The sequence below is a fragment of the Cryptomeria japonica genome, chromosome 7, assembly GCF_030272615.1.
Source record: "Cryptomeria japonica chromosome 7, Sugi_1.0, whole genome shotgun sequence".
NCBI lineage: Eukaryota > Viridiplantae > Streptophyta > Pinopsida > Cupressales > Cupressaceae > Cryptomeria > Cryptomeria japonica.
Window position 1 is genome coordinate 446,233,376 of NC_081411.1, and position 15,265 is coordinate 446,248,640.

Sequence of the window (15,265 nt, forward strand, 5' to 3'; positions counted from 1 at the left end):
AAATAAGAAATCTGTCAAGGTGAGAGGCAATCTGGCATTTAGATCTCTTATTAGTCCAAGTGAAAGAACCATTAGAAGGGAAAATATCGAATAACGCACCATTTTGTACAAAGGAAGAAAAGTCATTAATAACCTTCTGAGCTGTAGGATTACCCCCTCTTTTTTCATTCGAGGAAAGGAGAGCATTAAAATCACCCCCAAGAACAATAAAAAAATCATCATATCGTAAAAACAATTCAGATAAGGAATCCCATAAGTCAGTTTTATCTGAAGGAGAAGTCGGGCCATAAATATTAAACAGAACAAAGGAGACTTCAAACCAGTCAACCTTTAACAACTGCCAATGAGAAGCAAAAGATAACATCTCAACTTTGACTGATTTAGGATTCCATAAAGTTATAAGATCACTAGAAGCACCCAAAGAAGGAACATGAACATCTTTCCAAAGGGACCATTTGGAAATTCTGTTATCAAAAGAATCCTGAGAAAGTTTAGACTCTTGCAATAAGATGATGTCCACTTTTGAAGAATCAAGAAATTTCTTGATCCTTCCCCTTTTGTCATGGGCATTTAAGCCCCTGACATTCCAAGATAAAATCCTCATTTATCACAAGGAGAGCAACATGCCCTCCTTGTTTTGACATGGGAAGAAAATTTCTCTACAATAGTGGATTGAATACCAGCCGCAATCTCCTCCTTGATTTTAGCCAATTTTGGTTTTCGACCCCTCTTCTTAGGAGTTTTAACAATAGGGGGGAAACAGAAGGAGATTGCTCCAAGGCTAGCTTCTGAGAGAAATCAAATCCATACACATTAGAAATAGTTGAAGAAGGACTATCAATTAGATTCACATCCACACCTTCAACTAAATTTGGCTGAGAAGAGGAAACATGACAACCATCATGGACAGACCCCAAAGAGGCAGAAGCAAAAGAAAAAGAAAATTCAGGAAATTCCTTTGCAACAATCTCATCAAATAGATCAGAAGAAACTGAAAATAAAATATCTGAAGCAATAAGCTGAATCTTCTCTTCATAAATGGAAAGAGAAGAAGGAGACCTTGGAATGGGCAAAAAAGAATCACTATCAAAAATCAAACTATGAACAATTTTGGTATCATTTGCCAGACCCACAAAACAAGAATGAGGAGAAGAATTAACAGAGCAATGATTTGTGCAATCATTCGAAGGTAACAACAATTTTGGAAACAGAACCGAAGGACAAGAAATTTGAAAAAAACTCGCAAAGGAGAACAAAAAAGGTTCAAAATGAAATTCAGAAAACCAATAATCCTTGAAAGGACTGGGAAGAAACTTAACAGAACAAAACCGACAAATGGCAGATAGAATAGAGAAGAACATGACCAGAGAGTAGAGAAAAGTAAAATCCATTAGAGGCACATCACATACTATATATCCTGAAAAAGGAACGAGAGATGTAACAGAAAGAGGTAAAGGAGCAGAATCCTTAGCATTATGATCCTTTAAAGACTGATGATCCTTACTTTTAAAAAGGGAACATTGGCAAAAATCAGATGAAAAATCTGAACAAACTTGTAAAGGTGCATTAGAATCACCACAACATTGAGATGTGAAGTGGCCAAGTAACGGAGCACAAGAATGAATATCAATCAAATCTTGAATCACCACAGGCTGAATCCATGTACCATATTTGGAGCCAATAGTAATCTCAGAGGGAATGGGTTTAGATAGATTTAATAATAAACAAACCCTAACCAGAAGATGAGATCATTCGAAAGGAACTAAATCATGCTTAATAAAAATGCCCAATTTGCTTGCCAAGATTTCAACCATATACATATCACGAAACTCCAAAGGAAGACCCGGGAAAGTTACCCATAAGGGCATAAACTGTGGCTTTGCCGATTGAATATCAAAATGAGGAGACCAAGCATAGGTATAGTTTCTATCCTAAAACAAAACCACCCTTTAAATCTATGCACATGATCCCTATACTTTTCAGAATTGAAAATCATAGTGAAATATACAGACTCTTTATCAAATAGAAATAAATCCTTCATATCATCCCAATTAGACTTTGCCCATGTTAACAGTTTACCAAAAGAAACCGAAGAAAGAAGCTTACCAATGAGGGCAATAGAATGCAATAACTTCACAGAGTCCTTAATCATGTAATCGGGGAATATAACCTTATACTACACAGAAGAATGTGGATTACCCCTTATTGAATTGGAAAATGCAGAGGGAGAGTTATGGGGAAGTGGATTTGGATGGAAGGGAGCTCGTTTAGCAACATGAATGTCATTCGGGGAAGAAAGGAAGTGAGGGTTCGAAACCAAAGTGTTATTTGGCCAGGTGACATAAGATGGGAGGGAAGGATTACAATCCTGAGAGGGAGATCTAGAAGAAACTAATGGGGAAAAACCATCAGGATGCGGGGAGCCATCACAGATGTCGAATGGTGGTTGAGGCAAAACATATCTATGCTTGCTAGGTTTTTTAGAACCAAAAAAGGACTGAAAATGCTTAAAAGGAGTCTTTGGGTGATCAACAAGATGAGGACCCAGAATGCCTTGAAATATCAATGCCTTGGGAACAGAAGATTTATAATAAGAACGTGAAGGTTTTGGAACAAAATTACCTGTAAGTTTGCAAAAATATGACGAAGCCGGCAGGAATTTGTCATAAGCCAAGTCACACCAATGACCATCCTTGACAACCCATTGAGGAGAATGATCAGAAGTTTGTAGTTGAGCCAAATCATGATCGTCAAATGGAACATCTGCCCATCGCATCTGCCTATTCGCCATTCCTAGAGGTTTCTTCGAATATCCCTGGATGCCATCACCATCCACCATCCTCTGCGTGTCCTTGTGATCTGTGTTCAAATTCCCTACTTTGTCTGTCTGCTCCTCATAATAATACCATGTCGAATACTTTGATTTCCCTCTGCAAACATGGTAGAATCCATGATCTGCGCAATAATAGATTCTGGGAGTCTTACTAGAAAATTCGTGCAATAAAAAATGGCTCCAATCGGTTACTCACTGGACTTCAATTTCTTTCCATAAATGACACTTTGCCCTTCAGTTTGAACGCCATTTGAGAAAGATGAAGGCCGAGGTTTTTCTTGCTGCCAAGAATGGCGATCTTGATGCTATTAAGAAATTGCATGGTCAAAACCCTAAGAAGCTGAAAGAAGTTACTTTTGAAGGCAATACTATTCTGCACCTTGCTGCAAAGGAAAGGCATTTGGAGCTGCTTCAATGGATTCTTCAAAATGTGAAAGGCCTCTATGGAGTTCGCAATGCCAATCGCAATATGCCGCTCGCAATATCCTCAAACTCTTGTGGAGACTTAGATATTTTACTGCTGCATGCCAACCATTTGACAAAATGTGTAAAAGAAATGTGATTTCATGGAATGTTAATTTATAAATTTTATTATTAATTATTAATTGTTTATATTTTATTAATCACGGATTAATAAATATATATTAATTAATTTTTAATTTTGTATTTTTTTTCTATATGTATGCAAGGAAGTATCGGTTTAGTTAGGAAATGACTATCGATATTTATTTCCTTTTTAATATATATTTCCATTTTTGGAAAGTGTATATTTGTGTTGCAAGAGATGATATTAGATTATTGCGTTCGACCAAGGGTGAAAATGATGTTTTATTTGGAAAAATGAATATCATATTTTTTATGCGATTAATGAATAATTGATTTTATATCATTGTGTATACTGCATACATTATAGTTATTATCATGTGAATTGGGTTTGAAAACTCACAATGAAGTATTTAAATTATTGTATGATGCAATTGAACTTTAGTGAGTTAGTAAACCATGAACGATTGTATCTAGACGAGGTAGACAAACTACAATCAAACTTAGATCCTTTAAAAAATTGGATCGATTGTTGTGTGTAAACAATAGGAAAGAAGATTGTCTTTTCCAATCTATGCCTATGCATGTTTAATTTTTTGTATTCGCATTTGCTTAAGAAATGACAACTCTTTGATTTTGTTTTGTTGGACACTGTCGTATGATTGATTTGGGTACTTTCTTATGTCCTTGATCTCGAGTTTTGACTATTTTCTTGTGATGGTGTTGTATCTGGTCATATCCTTTATGCAGGTGTTGAATGTTGATTCGTGGTTGACAATAGCTGGTCAGGTCTCTAGTTAGAGTACCGTTAGTTAGTGCACCTCGTATGAAGTCTTGTTTGACCAAGTGGGTATTCCTACCATTTTGAACTCCATTTGCTTGACCTTGTGTATTCTTTGGTTTAGGAGTTCGTTTGAGTATAGTCTAGTGTCATTTGGGAAAGTGGCTTTCGATTGGGGGACGTGCCCAAAGTGGTTGTTGGGTAACCCATCGAAAGTATGTCTAAATAAGTGATAACCTAATAGCATATTAGAGAGTTTAGTTATTGAAAACACTAAGTAAGTTAATTGTGCCTCACGTATGGGATGAGTGCTAGTATAGACTCGGCATCTAGTGAGAAGGCCTCAAATGGCAAACCATCAACCTTGTCTTCACGAAAGGATGTGTGGTCCACATGAGGCTTGGATGGGTTGGAGGTTCGGAAAAGGTTGCCAGGGTAACCCAGTGGATGGGGTCGGAACCTATGAATACTTGCCATGGTAACCATACTAGGTTATGTGATGACACTTGTCCCTTATGTTCGCTAGTGTGTTATTGTGTCGTCTTTGATAGGAGCATTGTTGAGAAGTTTTCATGTTGTTTGTACCCTTGTGAGAACTGATATTTGTGTTAGACCATGGTTTGCTTATGATGGGTTGCAAAGATTTAGTTTTGTGGATGCTCCAGTTGATCTTGTATTTGCTTCTTATTATGCTCAGTTGGATCATTTCCTATTCAGGGATCATTCATGTATTTATTTGACCGATGAAGTCGTATGTATTATTGGTTATGTTCGCCTTGATGGTAAGATTGTAAATGATGTGACCTTATGTATTCTTCACTATTTTTAATTATTAGAGGGGTCTTGCAGTTGAGCAGACCCAGAGATGTGCAGACCCAGAGATGTAGCCCACTAGGGGTGAACTTCGATATCATTTCAATGTTATGTGATTTTTATGTTCTTAAGTTTCCTTTTTAATTTAGCATGTATGGATGACATTATGTTAGAATGTATTATGTGGATTAGATGAAGTTAATCTTAAATGCATGCATATAGTCATCTTATTAAATGCAGTAATTTGGATCATGAAAGAATGTAGATTTGAATAATGGAATGTATTCAGTTATTGATAATGCAATTAAGTATGTTTGGAAAGTATTCATTAGTTTATAATAAAATTGAAGTATGTAATGAAATCAGATGCATAACTTATGTTTTAATGAAAGTTTGAATGTAATGTATGGTTAAATTTCATTGGATGAACCTTATCATGTTATCTATACTTTTAACCTCAATGGGTGAACCTTATCATGTTATCTATATTTTTATCTTATCGAAATAATTTATCCTTGTTTAAGTATTATCTTGTCATTAAGTCAATCATCTTAATTGGATTAATTAGCGTGAGGTGAGTTAAATGTTGAACTAAGTAATCACGTTGGGAAGCTCTTTAGGTGTTATTTGAGTCTTCCGCTGTGTTTTCTGAACTTATGGTATCTCATTGTATCATTGTGTTGTGTTTAAATTTAAAAAAAAAAATATTTGCACTCTATTCTTGTGTTTTAGCTTTATCCCTTCGGGGTATTACAAATCATATAAATTGTTGCTAATCTGTGCATGGTGTTATCATGGAAATCTTTAATCTTCATTTGAATAATTAATAATGGTTAATAATGGTTATTTAATGAACAATACAATTCATTTCATTTCATCGTAAGTGTTGTTTGTATAATGAACAATACAATTCATTTAATGAACAATACAATACAATTCATTTAATGAATAATACAATACAATTAATTTAATGAACAATAAAATAAAATTCATTTATTGAACAATACAATACAATTCATTATTACCCTATGCATGCTCCTATTTTTTCCCCCCACTTGGTCGAATGCTTGGGGTCATACCCTACCGGTGTCGTCCTAAAATTGTAAAACTTTGATGGGCCCTAACTCAAAATTCGTGGCACTTGTGAATGATCTGTTTGAACCTACGAGTCCACGAGAGGTGTCCCTACAAAATCCTATCTCATTTTTTCAAGTTTCCCTATGGTTTTATTAGGGAAGCATTTTTTCGGTTGGCAAAAAAATCGTCAGTCTCATTCAATCGAATGTTGTCACGTGGCCAATTTCTCGTTTTACTTGTCGTGATAACGAAATGTTAGCTCTAACATGTCTATTTAGGCATTATTACCCTATGCATGATCCTATTTCCCCCCCCACTCAGTCTAACTCTCGAGGTTATACCCTACCGACGTCGTCCCTTGAGCACCCTAACTGCTAAAAATTGTCAAACTTTTACGGGCCCTAAATCAAAATTTGTGGCACCTGTGAATGATCTGATTGAACCTACGGGTCCACGAGAGGGGTCCCTACAAAATCCTATCTCATTTTTTCAATTTTCCCTATGCTTTTATTAGGGCAACATTTTTTTGGTTGGCAAAAAAATCGTCAGTCTCATTCAATCGAATGTTGTCGCGTGGCCAATTTCTCGTTCTACTCATCATGATAACGAACCGTCAGCTAAGACATATCTAGTTAGGAATTATTAACATATGCATGCTCCTATTCCCCCCCCCCCCCAACTCGGTCAAACACTTGGGGTCATACTCTATCGATGTCGTCCCTTGAGCACCCTAAGTGCTAAATATTATCAAATTTTGATGGGCCCTAACTTGGAATCCATGGCACCTGCAAATGATCCATTTGAACCTACAGGGCCATGAGAGGGGTCCCTACAAAATCCTATCTTGGTTTTTCAAGTTTCCCTATGGTTTTATTAGGGCAACATTTTTTTGGTTGGCAAAAAAATCGTCAGTCTCATTCAATCGACTGTTGTCGCGTGGCCAATTTCTCATTTTTCTCATCATGATAACGAACCGTCAGTGAAGACATGTATAGTTAGGAATTATTACCCTATGCATGCTCTTAATTCCCCCCCCCCCCCCCCCACTCATTCAAACGCTCAGGGTCATACCCTACCGGTGTCGTCCCTTTAGCACCCTAAGTGCTAAAAATTGTCAAACTTCGACGGGCCCTAACTCGGAATCCGTGGTACCTGCAAATATTTCGTTTGAACCTATGGGTCCACGAGAGGGGTACCTACAAAATCCTATCTCATTTTTTCAATTTTCCTTATGGTTTTATTATGGCAGCATTTTTTCGGTTGGCAAAAAAATCGTCAGTCTCATTCAATCGAATGTTGTCGCGTGACCAATTTCTCATTCTGCTCATCGTGATAATGAACCATCTACTAAAACATATCTAGTTAGGCATTATTACCCTATGCATTCTCCTATCTCCCCCCCCCCACTCGATCGAACGCTCGGGGTCATACCCTTCCGGCATCGTCCCTTGAGCACCCTAAGAGCTAAACATTGTCAAACTTTGACAGGCCCTAACTCAGTATCTGTGGCACCTACGAATGATCCATTTGAACCTACGGGTCCATGAGAGGGATCACTACAAAATCCTATCTCTATTTTTCAAGTTTCCCTATGGTTTTATTAGGGCAGCATTTTTTTGGTTGGCAAAAAAATCATTAGTCTCATTCAATTGAATGTTGTCACGTGGCCAATTTATTGTTATGCTCGTCGTGATAACAAACCATCAGCTAATAAATGTCCAGCTAGGCATTATTACCCTATGCATGCTCCTATTTCCCCCCCCCCCCACTCGGTTGAACCCTCGGGGTCATACCCTACCGGCGTCGTCCCTTGAGCACCCTAAGTGCTAAAAATTGTCAAACTTCAACGGGCCCTAACTTGGAATCTGTGGCACCTGCAAATGATCCATTTGAACCTATGGGGACACAAGAGGGGTCACTAAAAAATCCTATCTTGGTTTTTCATATTTCCCTATGGTTTTATTAGGGCAGCATTTTTTCGGTTGGCAAAAAATTTGTCAGTCTCATTCAATCGAATGTTGTCGCGTGGCTAATTTCTCGTTCTGCTCGTCATGATAATGAATCGTCAGCTAAGACATGTCCATTTAGGCATTATTACCCTATGCATGCTCCTATTTTTCTCCCCCACTCGTTCGAACGCTCAGGGTCATACCCTACCGACGTCGTCCCTTGAGCACCCTAAGTGCTAAAAATTGTCAAACTTTGACGGGCCCTAACTCAGAATCTGTGGCACCTCCAAATGATTCATTTGAACCTATAGGGCCATGAGGGGGGCCCCTACAAAAAATATCTTAGTTTTTCAAGTTTCCTTGCGGTTTTATTAGGGCAACATTTTTTCGGTTGGCAAAAAAATCATCAATCTCATTCAATCGAATGTTGTCACGTGGCCAATTTCTCATTCTGCTTGTTGCGATAACAAATAGTCTACTCTGACATGTCTAGTTAGGTATTATTACCCTATGCATGCTCCTATTTTTTCCCCCCACTCAGTAGAACTCTCGGGGTCATACCCTACCAACGTCGTCCCTTGAGCACCCTAGGTGCTAAAAATTGTCAAACTTTGACAGGCCCTAACTTGGAATGTGTGGCACTTGCGAATGATCTGTTTGAACCTACGGGTCCATTAGAGGGTTCCTACAAAATCCTATCTTGGTTTTTCAATTTTCCCTACGGTTTTATTAGGGCAGCATTTTTTGCAAAGTTGGCAAAAAAATCGTCAATCTCATTCAATGAAAAATATAGATAAACAAGCATTACACTGTAGACACATAATGATCATCAATATTTCCATGTATTGTATACACATAATTACCATTACACTTTCATGTGACATCCATGAAGGAATATGCAAACATGATTTTTTTTCATTATCAATACAACTACACCAATGTACTCATGTACAAATACATTGTATATCATCAATATAACTAAACCAATTTGCTCATGGACATTGTATATCATCATAACAAAGTTACATCAATTCACATCCATATACAAATACAACGTCCCACTTCATCTACATCAGACATCCTCATGTCCTAAGAGAAAAACTTACGTACAACAATGCCTGCATATAAATGAAGACCAAAATAAGCAACCTTTTTATGCGGAATGAATGTGCCACAGGAAACAAATTATAAGACTTAATACAAATTATTTTTTCAAATTATAAATAGATCATTTGAAACATTTTTAAGACGTACAATATTGTATAATTACAAAACTTACCAGTTTCTCTGCAAAGTATACAAGCATAACTTTGAAGAAAGACACATGTTGATTAAAGCCCTTCTCACTACATTTCTCTGCATGGTTGAAGACGATGGTAGATATGGTCATTTCTAAATATAAATACATTCACTTGACTTAGTGTTTATGCACAAAATTTAATCTCATTAATGCACAAAGGAATATGTACCATCACCAAGAGTAAACTAGTCAACGATGAATGATCTAGCATGAACCCGTATTTTTAAGAATTGTTAGTCTACACATAAAATGCATGGATGAACATAAAGGCTTTATGATAATGACTTCAACTAGAATGCATGATAATAAATGAAAAGGTGGGATTATATACCATAAAAATACGTCCCTTCGAATTATATCAAGAGAACCCACTATGTTGATGCAAAAATCATAATGCAATACTATTGTATATCATCAAAAAAGACCTGCATGAGCATAAAGGTTTTGCGATAATTATATCATCAAAAATTGTCAAATAGTGTTGTCTAATAACAAAAATTGTAAAGCTCATCAAATGCATGATAATAAGTAGTGTTGCAAAAATATGTCCCTTCCAATTATATCGAGTGTACTCGCTATGTGCATGCAAAAACTGTGTTGCCCAAAAACAACGTTCATCAATAGACCTGCATTTTGAACACATCCTTAATATACATGTAACAAACTTGAACATTAATGTTCAATGATCATTATTTGAAATGAAATGCATGATAAAAAAAAATAAGGCACCATTAAAGACCTACTACTCAAGTATGCTTGAAGGGTCATCTCTTTGCTTAAGAGTATCCAATATTGCTTCATGATTAGCAGTAGTCACTATCCATAGCTCTTTGGTCTTCAGTTTTGCTTGATGCTTCAACAACTTGATATTTGTAGCTATAATAAGGTATGAATACATTAGAATGCTTTTGTGTCTCTCATAGTCTTCAAATGTAGGTATGCCATTCTTTCTAATCATGTATGTTCGCAACCAAGTTCCCACAACAACAACTGAACCTATAGGATATGTGAACCCGTCATCATCTGTCACTGGTTGTGTTAGCTTTTATTTTCCCTATACACATCGTGCCAACCAATATTTTGATCTCTCTCCATTCCCTTGCAGTGCAACAACTGCAAAAACATGTCTTGGTTGTACAAGATCTAATAGACGGTCATACTCAGGTGAACTTTCCATGTCATCGTTTGACAAGGATATTATTTGAGATAAAAGAGTTAGATATTTGGGAACCCACGTATCAACCCACTCACTTGACTCGCACTGATCCCAATCACACTGAACACAACTCTAACAAAAACAAGCCAACGCTCATGTCCAAATGGTCCATGTGCTTGCATCTGAGATGAGAAATGAATGCATCTTTGAAGAATCTTTAATTGTTTGACAATCCAATTTGTATCCTGATGTGCTCTCCTCAACCAACCAAAAGAATCTGGTCATTGTTGAATCAAGAGTACCTCCATGTGACAATGCTGAACTACACCAATCAACAATAGAACGTGCATTAGAGAAATTTGCACCTGAAATCCTCAATTTCTCCTTAACTAGAGCTCTCTTCAAACATGCACCTGCTCCATCATGCTCCCCCTTCCCATGCCTTGCCTCAAAAAAACACCAAATATAAGGTATATGCCTCTCTACATGCATTCTACTCAACCAATAAAATATATGGGAATTCTTGAATTGACCCGTACAGTTATCTGACCATATGATATGTCGATCAATTGCAATATCTTTTTCATGCAAGAACTCAAAAAAAATCTTGAAAGAATGTTGCACATACTCGGAGGAGTGTGATCTATCATCACTCATATAAAAATGATACTCCCTGATTATCTTTCGGTCCTCTTTTGTGCTATTAGGAGCATGTCTATATGTAATGTGAACAAAAATAGCAATCTGGACTGAATTGTAGTATTGAGACTGTACCTCATTCTATGGTTGCAATGTATAGTTCTCTGCAAAATCAACCACCAGTACAATAGTGCCAATCGGGAAAGAGTTTTTACACATCTTGAACTGTTGATCCAACCACTGAGACCTATGGGTGTTCCTTGCATACTTGTAGTAAAGATTTTCCTTAAAATCCAAAATAAAATCAGCAACACTCACTTCTCTTGAGACTAATTCGCATCTAGAACCTTCACCTCCACTCTTCAAAGTATATTTCACTATCTCATATCTTTTTTTCTCAACATAAATCTTTCCAAACTCATGTTCACTGCCCTCATGAAAACATGAAACAAACTTTGACAACCCACCACATTCTGAGCACTTCTCATTCAAACAATCATTTCTATAGAAATAGCAACCATCATCTCTAGGGCATGAAAATAGATCTTGCAAGTCTCTTGATGATCTCAAAAATAGCATTGCACCACACTCCTACAACATATCATTAGTATGCATCGTAGAATGAATATGGCATAAAAGTTCATGGTACATTGAAAATTAAACATGGTACTTGCAACAACAAGTATTACGAATCTTAAGAGGAACACAATAAAATGGCTTCAAAGATTCAAAGGCCCTTTGTGATATTTGCAAAGTTGGATGTACTTCACAAAAAAAATTGTACAACATTGTTTGGCTTGATTCCAAGAAATGTTTGGGATACGGTGTGCAGTCTCAGTTGTCGATTCTTAATTTAAAAACGTTATTTACATTGGGTGACACTCTAGAATTAGAGTGCCAAAATTGTTGAATCTCCTCCTTCACATTGTTAGTCAGCTTTCTATCAACATGTGGAAGCCTCCCACCAAAAGCCCATGTATCATGTTGAAGTGGATAGTCAAGTCTTTGTCTTCGTGCAAGTGCTCTATCCAAAGTTTTATGGTTTATGTTAAAATCAACACAAGTTTGTCTAATTTTATGAGCCTTCCTCAATTTATGGCATACTAAGGAGGTTGTAATCACTCTTCGAGTGGCTCTCTTATCTCTTTATTTGGTATTCTTTCCAATAGAATTGAGAGCGTCAAATAGATTTTTGGCAATAATAGAATTTCTCTCCATCTTCTTGTTCATACGAATCTTCAATTTGTTTAGCAATGGTCTCATCCTTATCATCTTTAGCAATTGAACAAAGAGTTAACATTGCTCGGTCAATGTCTTATTGCTAAAATTTTGGTCGAAAAGTTGTGTAGCCCACAACCCAACGGTTCTTGTTGACCTCTTGCCTTCAAGATTCGCAATAATGTTCTCATAAATTTCAAGTAACCATTTTGGGGTTCTTGAAGGTCTTGGATTTTGAATTTGTCTTCCATCCATGAGAGGGTCTTCATTTCTAAAGTAATTAGGTGTTACATAATGTTCACTTGGTTGAGCAATTCCACCTTCAATGTCAAAGTTTTCCACATTTTCACCTCCAATGTCAAAATTTTCCACATGTTCACCTCCTATGTCAAAATTTTCTACGTTTTCTCCTCCAATGTCAAAAAAAATCATATTTACACCAAAATTATGGACACCTTCATTGTCAACTCCCAAATTTTCACTTTCCATTCTCACATCATGTTGAGCATTTTCATTATCACTTTCAACATTTTCAACATTTTCAACATATTCAAAATTTTCACTTTCAAAATATACATTTTCATTTTCAATAACTTGTTCAACATTTTCAAATTCAATTTCCTCTTCACTTGAAGTAACATTAGCAATATGGAACATACCTTGTCTTCTCCTCCTATGACCTTCTCTATCTCTTTCTCTATACACTTCAATTTGGTCATTTGAAAGTTTTCTTTTGCGTTTAGACTTCCGATGACTACTACTCCCCATTTACCTCCACAAAGAGGCTCCTAAATGATTGACAATGTAAGATTTGACTTTAAGAGTCTCTCAAAAGCACAAATTTGTCTCAACCTGTCTGAAAACCCGTGATCGTTGACAAAAAAATAAAATGTGAAGACTGTGGGCCATTGGAATCCACAAAATGGCCCACAAGGCTCTTTTTTATTTACAAAAATCAAATATCCGATAAAATTGTATATCGGGTATCTTATTTTAATGTATAGATTTGTGGTCCCAAAAAAATTTCCCATTGTTGCCTTTTTTTTAACTATTGCCACATTAATGGCAGTGACAAAAATCGGATATTTTAGAGAGAGGGAGAGATTATGGGAGAGGGAGAGAGAGAGAGGGGGGCAGAGGGAGAGAGGGGGGAGACAGACAGATAGACAGACATTAGGGGGGAGAGAGAGAGAGAGAGAGAGAGAGAGGGAGAGAGAACATAGGACCCATAATGACCCAATATGGTGTCATAAGGGGTTGTATGTTGTCCTTAGGGGTCATATGGTGTCCCATGACCCATTAGGACACCATATGACCCCTTAGGACACTATATGACTCATAACGACCCAATATGGTGTCATAAGGGGTCGTATGTTGTCCTTAGGGGTCATATGGTGTCCCATGACCCATTAGGACACCATATGACCCCTAACGACATAATTTGGTGTATTAAGGGGTCATATGGTGTCCTAAGGGGTCGTAGGACACAATATGACTCATAATGACCCAATATGGTGTCATAAGGGGTTGTATGTTGTCTGTAGAGGTCATATGGTGTCCCATGACCCATTAGGACACCATATGACCCCTAACGACACATTTTGGTGTCTTAAGGGGTCATATGGCATCCTAAGGGGTCGTAGGACACAATATGACCCCTTAGGACCCCTTATGACTCATAACGACCCAATATGGTTTCATAAGGGGTCGTATGTTGTCCTTAGGGGTCATATGGTGTCCCATGACCCTTTAGAAAACAATATGACCCCTTAGGACACAATATGACCCCTATGGATAAATATGACTCATAACGACCCAATATGGTGTTATAAGGGGTCGTATGTTGTCCTTAGGGGTCATATGGTGTCCCATGACCCCTTAGGACACCATATGCATAACGACACAATTTGGTGTCTTAAGGGGTCATATGGTGTCCTAAGGGGTCGTAGGACACAATATGACCCCTTAGGACATCATATGACCCATAACAACACAATTCGGTGTCTTAAGGGGTCATATGGTGTCCTAAGGAGTTATAGGAAACAATATGACACCTTAGGACACCATATGACCCATAACGACCCAATATGGTGTCTTGAGGGGTCATATGGTGTCCTAAGGGGTCGTAGGAAATAATATGACCCCTTAAGACACAATAGGACCCATAACGACTCAATATGGTGTCTTAAGGGGTCATATGGTGTCCTAAGGGGTCGTAGGACACAATATGACCCCTTAGGAAACCATAGGACCCATAACAACCCAATATGGTGTCATAATGGGTCTTATGTTGTCCTTAGGGGTCATATGGTGTCCCATGGCCCCTTAGGACACCATACTTAGGACAACATATGACCCCTTAAGACACCAAATTGTGTTGTTAGGGGTCATATGGTGTCCTAATGGGTCATGGGACACCATATGACCTGTAAGGATAACATACGACCCCTTATGACACCAAATTGGGTCGTTATGGGTCCTATGGTGTCATAAGGGGTCATATTGTGTCATACGACCCCTTCGGACATCATATGACCCCTTAAGACACCATATTGGGTCGTTATGGGTTCTATGGTGTCCTAAGGGGTCATATGGTGTCCCATGACCCCTTAAGTCACCATATGACCCCTAACATACGACCCCTTATGACACCATATTGGGTCGTTATGGGTCCTATGGGTCCTATGGTTAGCTAAGGGGTCATAATGTGTCACATGACCCCTTAGGACACAATATGACCCCTTAAGACACCATATTGAGTCGTTATGGGTCCTATGGTGTCCTAAGGGGTCATATGGTGTCCCATGACCCCTTAAGACACCATATGACCCCTAACGACACAATTTGGTGTCTTAAGGGGTTATATGGTGTCCTAAGGGGTCGTAGGACACATTATGACCCCTTAGGACACAATAGGACCCATAATGACCCAATATGGTCTCTTAAGGGGTCATAT